The sequence below is a fragment of the Lissotriton helveticus genome, chromosome 3_1 (assembly GCF_964261635.1).
Source record: "Lissotriton helveticus chromosome 3_1, aLisHel1.1, whole genome shotgun sequence".
In the NCBI taxonomy this organism is placed as follows: Eukaryota; Metazoa; Chordata; class Amphibia; order Caudata; family Salamandridae; genus Lissotriton; species Lissotriton helveticus.
This window is the reverse complement of record NC_136061.1, coordinates 67,929,900-67,946,380: the sequence shown is the minus strand read 5'-3', so window position 1 is coordinate 67,946,380 and position 16,481 is coordinate 67,929,900.

The window sequence follows — 16,481 nt, the reverse complement described above, 5'->3', positions numbered from 1 at the left end:
CTAATGAGTGAGGGTTTGTTTAATTCCTGCCATATCAAAGTAGAGTTTGGTGGTGATCTAATTCTTGTTAACTAGGTGACATAGTTTATTTATTTTATTTTGTATATTTATAAAGCGCAATACTGTCGCCCCAAGGGCATCCTGGCGCTTGCGATCACTGTCAGCAGCAACAACCTCTTACACTGCCCTAGGGAACAGGTGAGTCTTCAACGGTGGTACTGAGTAAATTTGCTTCAGCATAGTAAATTCAAGGTGAGTATTATCTTGTTCAGTATCATGAGAAAGTTACCACAATGATCGTTGAGGGTTCCATTGTGCCAAATCAACCAAACAAATTATTCTATCTGGAACAGAAGCAAAGCTATATGTAAGTGTTGCCATTAAATATGCCTTTCTTATTCTTAGTGTTGGGCCTAGTGATGGACCAGAAAGTTGTTTACTTGGTGGTAAGAAAACAAATGTTCATTTAGAAACCTTTGCCTTCAAGGCCTTCAAGAAAGAGAGGTAGTCACTCTTCTCTTTAAGCCATATTCCCAGGTACGCAACATGTGTTATACTTTTGTTTATTCCAAGACAAAATGGCAATTTTTGCGCAATCTGTTATCAAAAATTAAAACCATGGTCTTTCAATGTTTGTTTAATTTATTTGAGTGTCAGTAAGACCGCAAAGCAGTTAATGCCTGGTGCAAACCAATCACCGTCCTTTCTAACTGAACACATTCTGACCCGACTTCATTCCTGCCGTGAGGGCAACGGCTGATGACCTTCCTGGGAGAAGCGCCGTGAGGGGAACGGCCGAATAGCGCAACGCCACTGACACCGGGGACACAGAACCACAACCCCCAGGTGCCCCGGTGGCCGAGTCGCGTCCCTGACGCCACCTTCGCGCCTGGAGGCGCCTGTAAAGCGAGGAACGCCTCTCGCCACGCGAGTCGCGCGCGGGAGCGCCCGGGGCTAAGCCCGGGCAAAGGGCGGGCCCTCTGTGGCCCTCCGAGGACCTGAGGAGGACGGGGCGGGCCACCCCACATGATTCCAACATAAGAGGTACAGAGACATAATACTGCATACTTATTTATGTTTAATCGTCCTGTGTCGTCATCGGGCTCTACATAGTCCTCCCATGATGTCTGTTTGGGAAGAGCTAAATGCCGTGTGCGGCACTAACTATGTCCCTGATATATTAACCCCCCCCAGAGTGGGCAACGTCACTGATCTCGTAACCTGTACCACCCAAGCTGTTCCTGTATCCCCTGATTTAATCTTGTTTAACAACGAGGATACTCCTTCAAATGCTAATCCATTGTGTTGTAGCTTCTCATCCCTCCCCGCCAATCCAATTGTTCTAACACCACATAAAGTAGGGACCACATCAAATAATCCTGTTTCCCCCCTTCAATCGACCCTATTGGCCGAATTTGAACGTTTGTTGAATGCTGCCCTGTTACCCCTGGTCACAAAAATCAAGGAGTTGGGAGACAGGCTGTCCAGTGTGGAACAAATAGTAAAAATGACTCACCCATCAATTGTAAATTCGGCTGTCTCCCCACGTTCTACACTCTGTATAAACTCGGACAAGCCAATTCCTACTGAACTCAAAAAAGCTCGATTATTTGACCCTGCCATGAGTTTACCCTTCCCAAGGGGCCAAAATAATCATAATAGTGCTTCTTCCAAAGTCCCTAGACATCCTCAGCCAAGAAGGCAGAGAATTAATTTACCTCCAGAGGCTGCCCCCTACGTGTCCGTTCTTTCCGGGGTGCCCGAACTTGGTCAGGGCAATTACGAAACAAGCGAGGAGCTGCTAAATAAGACCATCTTTTGGCTTAACAACAACAGACCGCTGCCGCCCACCCTAGATGGCGGAATTGTGAGCGTCAGGAGGGTGGGGTGGTTAGGCAGATTGCCTAAAGACATTTCGGGAGATCTGATATTGATCAGATTTAAACACAGGAACATTGTCCCCTTCTTAAGACTTTTCCAACCAAAACCCGGTGATGGCCTTATTTCTACTTGGGACTTGTTCGATTTTTACCCGGGCCCCAGAGTAATGAACAATAACAGTTGGTGAAAGGGGACTCTGGCCACCATGTGTTTATACCCAGACATGCAAAATGGAAAAGCCAAACATGCTCTTAACAATTGTATATATGTATCTTGTCGTACATGCTCCTTATGCATCAAGGCCTAATTGATTGCTCCCCAGATCTTGCTTTTTTTTAAATGGTTGCCATTTACTTATTTTAATGAATTGACCAAGTTGTTTGTTTTTAAATTATTTCTCTAATTGTATGTTTGTATGATATTTTATGAAATTGTACGCTTATATGATATTTCCTTGTTGAATATCGAATAAAGCATATTTTGAACCTTTGAACCTTTGAACACATTCAACTGCATATTGCAGAATAGCCACAGTTTTGTCACACAGTTTTGAATAAAAGAGATTAGCACTGTAAATGGAGGCACCAATTGCACCAATATATTAATTAAAAAGCAGGGGTACAGAAACAGAGGCCTGCTTCAGACCTCCATTAGTACAAACTTTGTCTCAGGCATTGGTTGATGTCCCCAGGTTCCCCTTGACCATGTATCTAAGTATAGCGCTATAATAGAAGAGATGAGAAATGCATTAATTTGCCAGTTTTGACAAAATTGACTGCAAACCACACATTTGAAAGCAGTCTTAAAATCAATAAACACTGCTTAAGGAGGTTTGTCTGTGATGTGAGTTCCCTAATCTAAAGCAGGGAGAGAGCCATTAGGGTGTCCACTGTACAGTTGGTAACCAGCGTAAAAGTTTGTATTAGTTTTTATACCTCACCAAAATTTTAAGTTACTGTGATAGATTCTTTGCAAAATATTTTCCTCCTACATCCAGCAACACAATCAAGAAAGAGATAGTTGTCAGGAAGTTGGCGAGCCCCCCCTTTTAATTTGTTAACAATATAGACACCCGCCAGCTATTTGGAATTTTTTTGTTAAAAAGATGTGGGTAAAGAGCGATGACAACATATCTCCTCTATAGTGGCATAATATGTTTTAAAAATTAGCTCAGGAACTTCTTTGGGGTCAGGGGGGCCCTCATGCTTTTACTGACTGCAACATCTGTATAACTCTGAGGGGATTTAGTTCCTAATGCACATCACTGGTGCAGTTCATGAGATCTTCACCAATGTTCAGTAATATAGAATAAATGTACTGAATCCATATATTGGTTGCTGTTTCATTGCTTGCTGGGCCATTGCTATCCTTCCTAAAATTATGTGCCTGTAAGTAGAATTGCGAGCGTTCCTGGACTTACGATCAGTGCAAATCTCTAGGCATGGTTTATCCTTAAACTCCCTCCATTTTTAGGTCTCGCTCTCGATACCTATTGTCACCGAGATGCCTCTCAAGGTAGACAGACCGGGGCACGCGCGGCGATTCAGGATCATGGATGTGCACGTACAGGCACACGCGCGCGCACATCTCTTGCTCCACATTCACACTCACGGAAGCGCACACACACACACACACACACGCAGACACACAGACACACACCCCCACGACTAAGCCCCACTTACCGCATCAGCGGCCTCAGCCGCCACTCCTGCCTTCTGCTGCCACCGCTCCACTGGGCCGGCCATCCACTCCGTGGGCGCATAAGACTGAAGTCCCGCCCCACGACAGCCGTGAGCGTGCACATCCCGACACCGGAAGTTCGGGAGAGTGCACGCTCACGGCTTGTTCCTCTTGTGACTCCCCCAGCGTCTCAGGCAGCCTTCGTTAGTTCAACCACACAGCAGGACAGCCCTGCCTTCCTTCGTTGATCAGCCTCCGGTGTGCAGCTCCAATCTAGCCTGCGGGGGGAGGTTAGCACATGCAGGGGAGAGAGACGCATGAAACGGCTGCAACGGTTGCCATATCAAAGTTATTGAAACATCCCAGCAATCCTGGTAGAGCCGCTTCCAGTAATCAGGAACTAGGAGCAAGCACGGAGCAGTCTTCGGCAGCGCAGTGCCGTGCCCCAGCAGCAAGCCTCTCATGCCGTCCCGACTCACAGATCAGCAGTCTACCGGTGAGTTACTAAGGCCCTTGGAGTCACCACAGCACCCGGTGTGCCTTCTCCATTGTGGCTCTTGCAGTAGTGTTTGCTGGGAGTAGTCAACGGGATACCTACAGACAAGTAACACTCAATGTTGAAGTAACAGAAACTAAGCTGATAGGCTCCAAGATGTTGAACCGAGGCTGATATTTGGATTTTGATTCCTTTAAAGCATACATCTTTTTCAGTCACCTGAATGCTCAACCTATGCCACAATACACAAGTCCCCCCAAAAAATTGTGAGACAGCTTAGTTAATGGACAATTGGTGCAACACAATTGCCCTTCACTTTGATAAGTAGAATAGGAAAGAAAGCATGACATTTAGATAACATTTAGGAACATCCATGCAGAGCACAACCAACATGTCTAATAACAGATATCTCCATTAATCTTGTTTTCAAACTGATACTCTTGCTTTAAGCTATCACATTTTGTCCTTTCATTGAGTTGGGCTGTCATTAGGCGTTGTTCGGGGGTAATCCTCTGGTCAGGGGTAAAAAAACAGTGCAGTGCCACTGTAAAAGGGATATGGGAAAGGTGCAGTTAAGCTGCTATGTCTGCAGAGCAAAGCCTCCCTCTGCAGCAACAGCGCATACTCTGACATGGCATCGAAGGGATTTTCACCCCTTCCCGCGAAAGATGGAACAGAACGAGCATGAGGTAGTGACTATCACCATGAGTCTTTGTCACTGAGAAATACTAATTGTCTTCACTCGCACTTCTTCACCATCGACTGACGGTAATGTGACGCCTATGCCAATACAGCAGCTAAAATGCCATTATTAAATTATTCTCTTTTTAGGCAAGTATGCCTAAAAAGGGGTCCAGTTAAAAAGGGAACTGCCTCCAATGCATGCTTTTGCTTTCATACATTGAATTATATGCAATAGGTAAGAAATTATAATACTTATGGATGAGTGACGATATGTAAATAAAAACATGGTAAAGATGCCAGGACTGCGCATTAAGTTTCCAATTCACAAACGAGTGTGCATACCTCCGCATGAAATAAACACCCTCGCCAACTGCCACCCACCACTAGTTAGGCTAATGCATTTTAGTGCCTATCCCTGCATCTCTAAAGCAATGTCTCACATTATTACCTAAAGGTGCTGCAGCTTTAGTCTCAGTATAGCACTGCCGCCCAATACTGAATTTTCTCTGCTGTGTGTGCCCTAGGAAGCCAGTGCGAGCTGGGTCAGGGTCGAAGAGAGGTCATCTGAGCCTAGGGTTTGCTTACTTTGATTTACATCTTACCCATCTCATGTCGTATCTAACCATTCGTGCTATGATTAGACCTCCATCTTTTTTATATATATAATTTTTGCCAAGTTGGTTTGCTTTAAAACTAATTTAGAAAACGTTTAGACCACATAAAACACTGTGGAAAGGTTTCCATCTTGTATCTATTGCTCTAGGTGTATATTTCAAAGAGTAAAACATACTGAATTATGATGATTTACCCATTTATGTTTACTTCTATTAACACAGAAAATACTAACCAGGCGGGAAAAATACTGGTCAAGTGGCAAACCTAATGATGACTGCATGTAATACATATCTTGCCAACTTTCTTATACCTGCCGTAAAGATTGCCTTGTCCGCTACAGCCACTCTGTAATGTTTTCCTAAAAGCGACCAGGCCTACTGTTGCATCAGTGCCACACTGCGAGCTGTCTTCACTGTACTGTAATTACTATTGGCAGCCCACACTGTAGTGAACTGATGCCCTCTCACGTCAATGACACCGGTCTTGAGAGTTTTGGTCACTGTGGAGAGAGAAGAGACTGGCTTCTATGCTACTCCCCCCCCCACCCCCCCCCACCCCCCCCCCCCCCCCCAACACCCAGGGCAACTGGCTTGTGACACCTATGCAGCTAAGATAGCCTCCAGCGAGCACCCCTGCCCCACCCCGTGTGATCTCCATCAGGCACATCTCTCCCTCAGCAGAACTATGTCCCAATTCACATTTTACTTCTGCAGATCGGCCTGGAGCATCTCTCTCTCTGGGCATATGATCGATCCCCTTAAGCACCCCCAGTGTACATCTGAGGTTTCATCAGATCGTCACCTCTGCTCATCTGCACAGCTCCTCTGGATGCCATGGATTTTGATATTTCATCCTCGAGATTTCATACCCTGCAGATCTCTTGCCCGTCGGTGTGTTTTTTACCAAGCTGTGATGTATGCACAGGGATGCTATGTGCAGGGACACAGAGGCGACCGGTAATTGTTTTAACAAAATAATTATTATTATTAGGAGGGTTACGAGCATGCCCGTTATTCCATTCATCGGCAAAGCAGGACAGCGCGGATTCGGTTCTCAGTCTATACAATGATGGAGTAGAGCACGAGTCAGACCTCAGTCCATGCAGCGACAAAGTGCTAATGACCAAGCACTGACGAAATATAGCACGAGTATGATCTTCAGCGCTTCCAGTGACGAAGGAATAATAAGAATAATCCACATTTGTCTCTAGGCGCTGGGGGCCGTCGGGAAGATTAAGCAAGCTATTGCCCAGAGTCACATGGTGCTGGGCTGACCTGCCGCCGGCCCCGGGGATCGAACCCTGATCCCCAGATTCCAGCGTCAGTCGCCCTGGCCGCGGCGCCACACGCGTATAGTTCAGTGTGATCTTAGTCCATGCAGTGTCAAATGAGCATAGCACGGGTAAAATATTCGGTCCTTGTAGTGACCCAGTGAGTGAGCTCGGATGCAGATGCCTGGTGATTGCAAGGGGTGCGCTTTATTTCGCGCAGTGGCACGAGAGCAGTTCAGTTCTCAGATGAGGGTTGTGACAATGGAGACTCCAAAATCCAGACGCCAATGAGAAAATGTAGGACTGACTGCTTTACAAATGTACCCAGGCAGAGCAGTACACTCGCTGACTCCGTTCTTTTGGCATGGCTAGAGAGGAGCAGTACCACCCAAGATTTCGGAGATGCAGGGCCCCTCCTCTTTGCTGCTGGACTACAAAGAACCTCGTACTGTGAATTCCATTGCCACCCCACCAAGAAGCCAGACTCAAGTGATGTTTGTACAAGGGTTGATGTACTCTGGTTCTTGATCTTTAAGATTCGCTGGTCACTGAGCTAATGTTGTGAATGGGTGGTGTAGACCTGGTGGGTGCTCGGTACGACAAGTGGCAGAACTGCTTTAAAAAAGGTGTACCGACCAGGTGTTTTTTTCCCATTTTGAGTGGGAAGATGGTGTTTACTGAGGTCTGAAGCAAATTATATTACATCCGTTCAGTGGAGCAAGTGTTACTGCCAAGGATGGGTGGGAGGGTTAGGTTGTTGGAACTGCATAATTGGGGATACAAGTGCTGCACCCACAGCATGGACTACACCTTTTGTGATTGTTGCAGACAGGTGGCATTGCTGTGGCAGGGTAGTAAATGTAAATGTAGTATACTTGTAAAGCGCACAGCTGCCCTAGCAACGGGGCGTCCCGGCGCTGTATAACTCTGGGGAACCCGTCCTGGCTTTCCCTGTGGGATGGTCCCTTGCTGGGAGTCCCCAAGGTGGAGCCAGGCATCCCCGGAATTGGTGGGGCCGTTGTGGAGATTAGGCAAGCTAATGCCCAGAGTTGCCGAGTGGAACCCCTGATTAGAGTAAGCACCGAAGCGAGAATTATCGAGTCCGCAGACCAAGGTCCACGACCCTGCCGCGTCGGGAATTGAACCCTGGTCCCAGGCTGACTTCTGCTCTCAGGCCTGCCGCCTCTAACCAGTGAGCCACACTACTCCACGTGACGTCACCAAATAGGAGGGGATCGAATGACCTTTGCTAAAACTTGGGGTATGAACGTTGCCAGATTGTGGGGGGTGGTTGATATTGCTGCCATGGTTGCAGTTCAGGATCCTTTGAATGAAAGGAGAGCATGGTGGCATTGCTCTGGTTAGGGCTATTAGGTAGGATTGCAGAGATTGGGGTAGCATGTGGTATTTCTTGGTTGGGTGGCCGACAGCATGGTCTTGAATAAGTGATATTACCTAGGCAGCTGTCAGTGTAGCAATATGTAGGATGGCTCCCAGCCCCTGCAGGCAACTCTTAAACATCCAGAAAGATACTGTAAATGTTTGCAGTGAGAGACGCACGCACAGCCATTTGGTTGAATTTCTCATCAACCTGTTACATTATCAGCCATGATTAACCAATAGTATGCTTAGCTAGGTTGGCGACAATCAGAGGTACATCTCTAAAGTGGCTTGCTTTGTTCCTTGCAAAACCGGTTTGGGTGGAGTTGGATCCCTTTTGTCCAAAAACAAAATTACCTGTGGAGTTTCTCAAGAGTCGCCCATCTGACCCACCCTCCTCAACAATGACACAGAGACACTGGCCGAGTCTTTCAGACTTCTAACATAGTGTTTTTATTCATGCAGATGATGCTCAGCTCCATCTGAACCAATAATTGGTATCCTGGAAACTGGCATTGGGTGGCAGCTTGCGTGTTACCAGTCCTCCACTGAAAGTCTCACAATTGGCCCTATTCCAAGCTACACAAGGGGTGTACCACTCCTGTGAACAAACCAGAAAATAGTCTTGATCTTCACAGTGATGATGCCATCCCTGGGCTAGTTTCACATCATAAGCATTGGATGCCTCAATACATTCCTTGACAAACTGCAGAGAGAGGCCAAAAAAATACACAACCCCCACTCCTGAGCATCCTCTTCGACAGTGCCAGTATGATACCCGCATTGAAAACCACACCCAGTCAAAACAAGCATTTGCAATGCAATAGGTCTCGCATTTACACAAGTTTGAGCTATTGGCATTGTAAATGACAATGGCTTTTATTTATGATTTGTTTTTTAAAACATAAATAAAAGGCATTGTCATTTACAATGCTAATAGCTTAAACTCTCACAAAAGCGAGACCGATTGCATTGCAAATGCTTTATTTGTTTGTTTTCTAAAGCGTCGAGATAGTACGCTCGGATGTAAAGTCTTATACTAAGATGCGAGAGCAGAACAACCTGTCAAACACCAGAATACAAGGATTACATTTAAATGTATAATCCGAGAGCTACCAATCAATAACTTCGGCAGAGGAGCCAAGTCAATAAAAACAATGTCTTTAAGCCGATTGAAGGCGTGAATGAAAGTTGTAACGAACTAGCGACAGAAGGGGTAAAGAAAATAGTCTCTCTCTCTCCCCCACTCTCCAGTTCCTGAAAATGAAATGCACCAAACAGTCTGGTCGGAGGAGTGGGGGGGTGTTTGTTGGTCTGTGTGTGTGTCTCTGTGTGTGTGAGAGTGTGTGTGTTTGTGTGTGTGTGGCTCTGTGTGTGTGTCTCTGTGTCTGTGTGTGTGTGTGTGTATGTGTGTGTGTGTGTGTGGCTCTGTGTGTGTGTCTCTGTGTGTGTGTGTCTCTGTGTGTGTGTGTCTCTGTGTGTGTGTTCTTGTGTGTGTGTCTCTGTGTGTGTGTCTCTGTGTGTGTGTCTCTGTGTGTGTGTCTCTGTGTGTGTGTGTCTCTCTGTGTGTGTGTCTGTGTGTGTGTGTCTGTGTGTGTGTGTGTCTGTGTGTCTCTCTCTGTGTGTGTGTGTGTCTCTGTGTGTGTGTCTGTGTGTGTGTGTGTCTGTGTGTGTGTCTGGGTGTGTGTGTGTGTGTGTGTGTGTCTGTGTGTGTGTGTGTGTCTGTGTGTGTGTGTGTGTGTCTCTGTGTGTGTGTCTCTGTGTGTGTGGCTCTCTGTTTGTGGCTCTCTGTGTGTGTGGCTCTCTGTGTGTGTGGCTCTGTGTGTGTGTGGCTCTGTGTGTGTGTGTGTGGCTCTGTGTGTGTGTGGCTCTGTGTGTGTGTGGCTCTGTGTGTGTGTGGTTCTCTCTGTTTGTGTGTGGCTCTCTGTGTGTGTGTGGCTCTGTGTGTGTGTGTGTGTGGCTCTGTGTGTGTGCGTGTGTGGCTCTCTGTGTATGTGGCTCTCTGTGTGTGTGGCTCTGTGTGTGTGTGTGTGTGTGGCTCTCTGTGTGTGGCTCTCTGTGTGTGGGTGTGGTGCAAATGCAATAGGTCTCGTATTTGCGAGAGATTAAGCTATTGGGATTGTAAATGACAATGCCATTTATTTATCTGTTTTCAAAACCAACACATAAATAAAAAGTTTGCCATTTACAATGCCAAAAGCTCTAACTTTTCGGAAGGCGAGACCGTTGCATTGTAAATGCTTGTTTATTTTCCTTCCAATTGATCCTACCTCCTGACCATTGTTTCGTCCTGATGATGATCTCACAGTCATGAGATCGAAACGCCATAGACCTCTACAACCAAAACCCGGTATTTAGGAATTGGCATGTAGGGGCCAATATTTTACAGAATCGGTAAATTTACTGATTCGGTAAATTTACCAATTCTGTAAAATATCGAATCGGTAATTTTACTGATTCGGTAAATCCAAATGTAGGTGACACTCCTGAGAGTGTCACAGGCCCTTAAGAGTCGGTATTTTACCACACAATCCTATTGTGTGGTAAAATACCGAATCCAGGTGTGCATGCACATCTGTGCATGCACACTGTGCAATGTGACACACAGACATGCCCTAAGGACATGTATGTGTGCCACATGTCACACATGCCTTTACTTCGGGTGCTAGAGGGTGTCAAACTGACACCCCCTGCACCCTTGCAACATTCGGTATTTACAGATTCGGTAAATACCGAATCGGTATTTCCCATTGATTCCTATGGGCTTCACAGCTTATAGGAATCAATAGGAAATACCGATTCGGTATTTACCGAATCGGTAAATACCGAATGTTACCGATTCGGTATTTCTACTTTAAAAAATACCTACATCTCCCACCTTCATATTTACCGATTCATAAATACCGAATCGGTAGAAAATTCGGTATTTATGAGTCGGTAAATTGAAGTTACCTACATCTGGCCCCTAGTTATTAACTTCTTGGGAGAAGCTTTAGCCAAAATGCATTCTAGTGCTTGCAAAGTCGGGGGGGGGGCCTCAGGAAAACCCTCCCCCAGCGAGCGGCAGGCAGCCTTCAGTTTATGATAGGTGAACTGTTCAGCAAATGTAGGGCTCCTATCCTCCGTGCCTACGGATGGAGGTCTAAAACGACCAGCTGGATATAAATCCGCAAAAGTAAGCAGCTGTGTATCACCCAGTACCAGCCCCCCACCACCCTGCTCAAAGCATGGAAGTATGGGATTGTCGGGCAAAGGCACTGAAGACGCGTATAACAGCGGGACAGCAGCACGTCTCTGGAGTTCCCTCCAAACCCAGCGCAATAAGTCAGCTGTGTCAATATCCTGATGGGGTCGCGGTGCTTTTTTGTACAGAGCAACTTTCAAAGGGGTAGGGGCCACTGCGTCCAACTCCACCTCAACATGGGGCTGGTAAGGAGTTGGATAAATCCAGAAGTGTAGGAATTGCGCTTGTGCGCATAGTGCGTATAGATACATGTCTGGGGCACCCAGCCCACCCTCTCGAAGAGGAAGTGACAGGAGATTCCAGGAGGCGCGCGGTTGGCTGTTAGCCCATACCAGTGATAACAGATGAGTGCGCAGGGTTTTATGAAAGTGCTACGTGAGGGGGATCGGCACATTGGCAAACAGGTATAAAAATTTAGGCAGCACTACCATTTTTATCAATGCAATCCTCCCAGTGAGAGAAAGGGGCAGTCTAGACCAGATGCCCACATTAGCTTCCAGCCAATCCATGGCCCGCCCAAAATTTAGGTTCCATATGTCTTGGAGACAGCGGCTGAGCCATACTCCCTAATATTTCACTTCATCCGCTTGCCAACGTAAGGGGAACTCCGAAGCCACCTCCGGGGTACCATCAGTGAGTGGGAATATCATAGATTTTTGCCAGTTTATAGTTATGCCTGAGAGGCCCCCAAAACGGATAAACTCTCGTAATAACTGGTCAAGATTTTCTGACGGATTATGAACGTACAAAGTGACATCGTCAGCGTACATAGAGATTAAGAGGCTTCTGGAGCTGAGGCCAATTCCTCGTGCGGTATGGTGTTGCCGAATTCTAGCCGCTAGGGGCTCCATTGCAATGGCAAAGAGGAGTGTCGACAGGGGGCAACCCTGTCGCTTTCCTCTAGTTATGGAGAAGCAGTCAGATATCAAGCCATTAACACGCACCCGTGCCAGTGGTTGCACATAAAGTAGCTTAATACAGGCTATAAATAAGGGGCTGAATCCCATTCGGGCAAGGATGCTGAAGAGGTAGGGCCATTCTAACGAGTCAAACGCTTTTGTGGCGTCTAAAAAAATCGCGGCCGCCTTAACGCTGGGGTGTAGATAGTGCAGGATAGAAAATAGCGTTCGCAAATTGTGCGACGTTGCACGTCCAGGGATAAATCCTGATTGGTCCGGTAGGGCCACCATCGGCAATAACGGCTGTAAACGATTGACCAGCAGTTTTACGTAGATCTTAACGTCAACGTTTATTAAAGAACGGGGTCGATAGCAGTCTAGGTCTATCTCATCCTTGTCAGGTTTTAACAGAGTTATTATCAGTGCTTCTCGCATAGAGGGAGGAAGGACGCCTGCGTCCAGTGCTTCATTGTAAACCTCAAGCAAGCGTGGCGCCAGCTCATCAGTGTAGGTCTTATAAAATGAGGCCGTCAGGCCATCAGGTCCGGGAGCTTTGCTAAGGGGCAGACCTTTAATCACCAGTTTGACATCGTCAACAGTTATGGGTAGATCCATATATCTTCTATGATTATCATTGAACCAGACAAGTGCTATAGAGTCCAGGAATTCTTGCAAATTGTCAGATTGGACAAATTGAGAGGCAATGTATACGGTGGAATAGAAGGAGGCAAATTCCTTGAGGACCCTTACTTGTCCTGTGATTGTGTCCCCCCCTGGTGTATTAATTTTGTGAATAAATGCAGTAGTGTTGGAACGTTTAATGAAATTGGCAAGCGTTCGTCCTGGCCTATCACCCTCCCCATAACGCCTGGCTTCAGCATGTTTACCTAAAAGTTTCAGCTCCCTCTGAGCTTCCTCAGCATATTCCAGTAGTTTACTCTTTAGTTCTGTTGCAACCACATGGAAGGTTGGCTCATTTTGGTCTCGAGGATCCGACCAAGAAGAGCCAGAGCAATCATCTGCATGGAGGGTCCGATCTAGCTGCTGTGCTGGGGCTGGTCAAGGCCCATCACCGAACTAGAAGCAGGACATCAGGCGAGAGGAAACAGGCCTACCTCCCATCAAGGCTCATTTGGAAAGCAGCCTGCGCAACATGGAGGCTGCCAGACACTGAAAACATCCCGATATAAGCAAGGCTTTCCCACCACCTCTCCCTGAGAAGAGAAATACAGAACCCCCAAAGAGGAAGAATGCAAAGAGGTTCTGGGTCCACCTCCTGATCAGGTGGAAATATGCCTCAGAGGAGCTGGCACTACCCACGAAGGCTGAGGCGATGCAGCTGGAAAACTGCTGGATGGTGCCCTTCACCCACCCAAGAGAGCTGGCTGGATAAACCTTCTTGTGCCCACCCCCTTCCCTCGTGTGTCTTAGTGCTCTTAAGTAGACCTCTATGTGCCTGCAGCACTCTTTAAATCAGCAACGGTATGCCGTATCACAGCCCGGTAACATAACACAATATAAAAGCATACCAACGTAACACATAGAAAAACTTGGCACACCATTCTATTGAACAACATAACATATCATGCAATTTCATTATACCATAACCCAATATATATGACATAGCAGCTCCTGTAAGGTGGTCCGATTCTTCTTATGTTGCTCTCATAGTTTTATGTTTAATATAACCTTTAATTTAAAACAGCAGGATCTCAGATTTTTAACGTTTTCAAAATCATCTTTAGAGTCGCATTTTAATCAAACAATCTACCACGACCTGTCACGTGTTAAAAACAACAATGGCGCAACAGGGCTCGTCTGAGGCATGCACTCAAATGTGGAGGCCTGCCCCTTATAGGGTCATACGAGAAATCAGGTATCCGAAAGCCCTGCCAAGCTAACTAACACATAAGGCAGCCTCACCCATGCAACCCAGGGCATTACAGTCAGGATTTTGAAAAAACAGCTTTTCTGAAAAATGGTCACATGTTTTTTACATTTTTTTAATCAAATATCAATCAATCAATCAGGGGTTTTATAAAGCGCCCTACTCACCCGAGAGGGTCTCAAGGCTCTGTATGATGTCAATAAAATTCATCTTACTAATATGCTTCTTACTATTATGACCACATTATCAATACTTTCAGCCACTGTAAAACCATATCATAAATATGCCCACCCACACTTCCTGTCAATGGCATGGGCTGCACTGGCAATGTGACGTCACGAACACACACATGCTGGAGAAAGTATCTCTTTCTAATAAATATCACAGTCAATGGTGGCTTGTGTATTTGAACTGACCTATTACTAACTTGGTAGCAAACCATAGCATCCTTAGTCAGTTCTCAAAATAGCTACATTGTGTATTTTTCAATCCTTTGCACCTTAGCAATGGCACAGACCACTTCAGGACTGTGTTATGACAGAAAGGCAAACATTGCACTGTATAAAATACAGGGGCATCCAAGGTAGGTCCATGAGAGAGCCAGGGCATTGCCAAATATTTAGGATATCCAAATAGAAGACATCCACATAAAATGATTCTAAATTGCATTTGTTTACATAGGGCATGGATAACTGAATATCTTGCATGGATCCGGTTCTCCTAGACCTATGTTGGATACCCCTGAGAGTCTGAGTTTTTGCATTTCTTTCTGAGGAGGCACTGAAAGAAAAAGTAGCAAGAGTAGGTTTGTATTTCAAGTGGCTGCTGAATTTTAAAAAGTGTTGATTTTAGAGCTGACAGTTCTAAAAGCAAATCGGCTACAGTTTCAAATGACCAACCATGGACAGAGGCACAGATAACTCAGGCTAAAAAGAAGATGCGTGGACATTTGAAAAAAAGGGCTGCACCTGGGGAGTGCAGCCGAAGTCGATAAAAAACTAATTAGCGGAAGTGGCAGCCTACACAAAAGTTAATGGAAAGTGCTGGAGGCGCTATTCTGCCTGAAGATACACTCCTTTTGTGTAATCTAAGTATATTTCTTCATTTCAGAGTCAAAGAGGTGAGCAGGGATCTAACTTGAAGGACGTTCCTACTTTTTTTTTGTTTTTTTATTTCATCAAAACAATGTACACAGTTTTGTTAAAAAAGAATTGCTCCTTTACTGATATGACGACCTTGAGATTTCTCAAGTTGAAAGGAGAGGGTCTCCTGCACTGTAAAGACTGGTTTAAATTGTTTTTGTTTGGGTTTTTTATTTGAAGTGTGTGCACTACTGGGCAGTCGGATGAAGGCAGATAACAATTAGAAAAGATGCCAAGGGATTGTGGTGGGGACAGGCAGGAGAGCAGAGTCGGAAAGACTTGTCCTGGACATGTAGACTGGCTCACAAGAGTTGGCTCCTTAACTCCTTCGACGCTGATGACTGAACCGCTCCGTCATCAGCCGCGGTGGCGCTGTGCTGATGACAGAGCGGTTCCGTCATGACCCGCCCGACGCGCCTGCACGGCGCTGATTTCGCACCTGCGCGGTGCGTTCTTTTGAGCGGGCGGGGCCATGACTGAACCGCTCCGTCATCAGTACAGCTCACCCGAGGCTGATGACGGAGCGGTTCCGTCACCAGCGTGTGAGCGCCGTGCGGCCCCCCGCCCCCTTAGCGCTGTGGCGGAATAGCCGCCACTGTGAAGAGGTTAACACTGAACCGTAAACAATGGCGTGGCAAATGTTTATAGTGTGGCTGGGTCTCGTATTAAGGCTCATGGTCTCATACTGTACAGAAGAGCGACAGAAGTGCGGAAGCAGGGGCCTCTACCCCAGGTTCATCCTCCACCTTTGCTATAGAAAATGCAGTTAGATGATCCAGCCTGTGCCAGAGCAGTGAAAGGATGTAGCAGACAGGCTCTCACCACTACAGGCACGCATCAATGGCTGAAATAGCAAATACATCCAACTCATACAGTGCACGTAGCACTCATTGAATAGTGGTTTCATCTGAATCTGTATTCAGCTTAATGTTATGGCCTATGGCACAGTAATGTTACTCAAAAAGTAAAACATACTAAGATGACTTTCTTCAAACTGCCGCCCTTTGCAGCAAGTCTCTTTTATTATCCTGAAAGGCATGAAGTCTTTCTGGAAGAAGATCCCATGCCAACTGCTGGGACAATATAAGACGCTGGCCGACTGTGTGGCCTCCGACAAACAAGGATGTACATATTAGCTAGAAAACTAACTGCAGGTGATTAGGCTGCATCTGAGTTCTCTCCTGGCCTTAAAAGTGTGCTTGTAATGCTTAACCTGTCTAACTCAGAGCGGATGCACGCTAAACTCCTCCATATAAATAACAGGGACCAGCTGACCATTTGCTGTTATGATGACACAGGGCC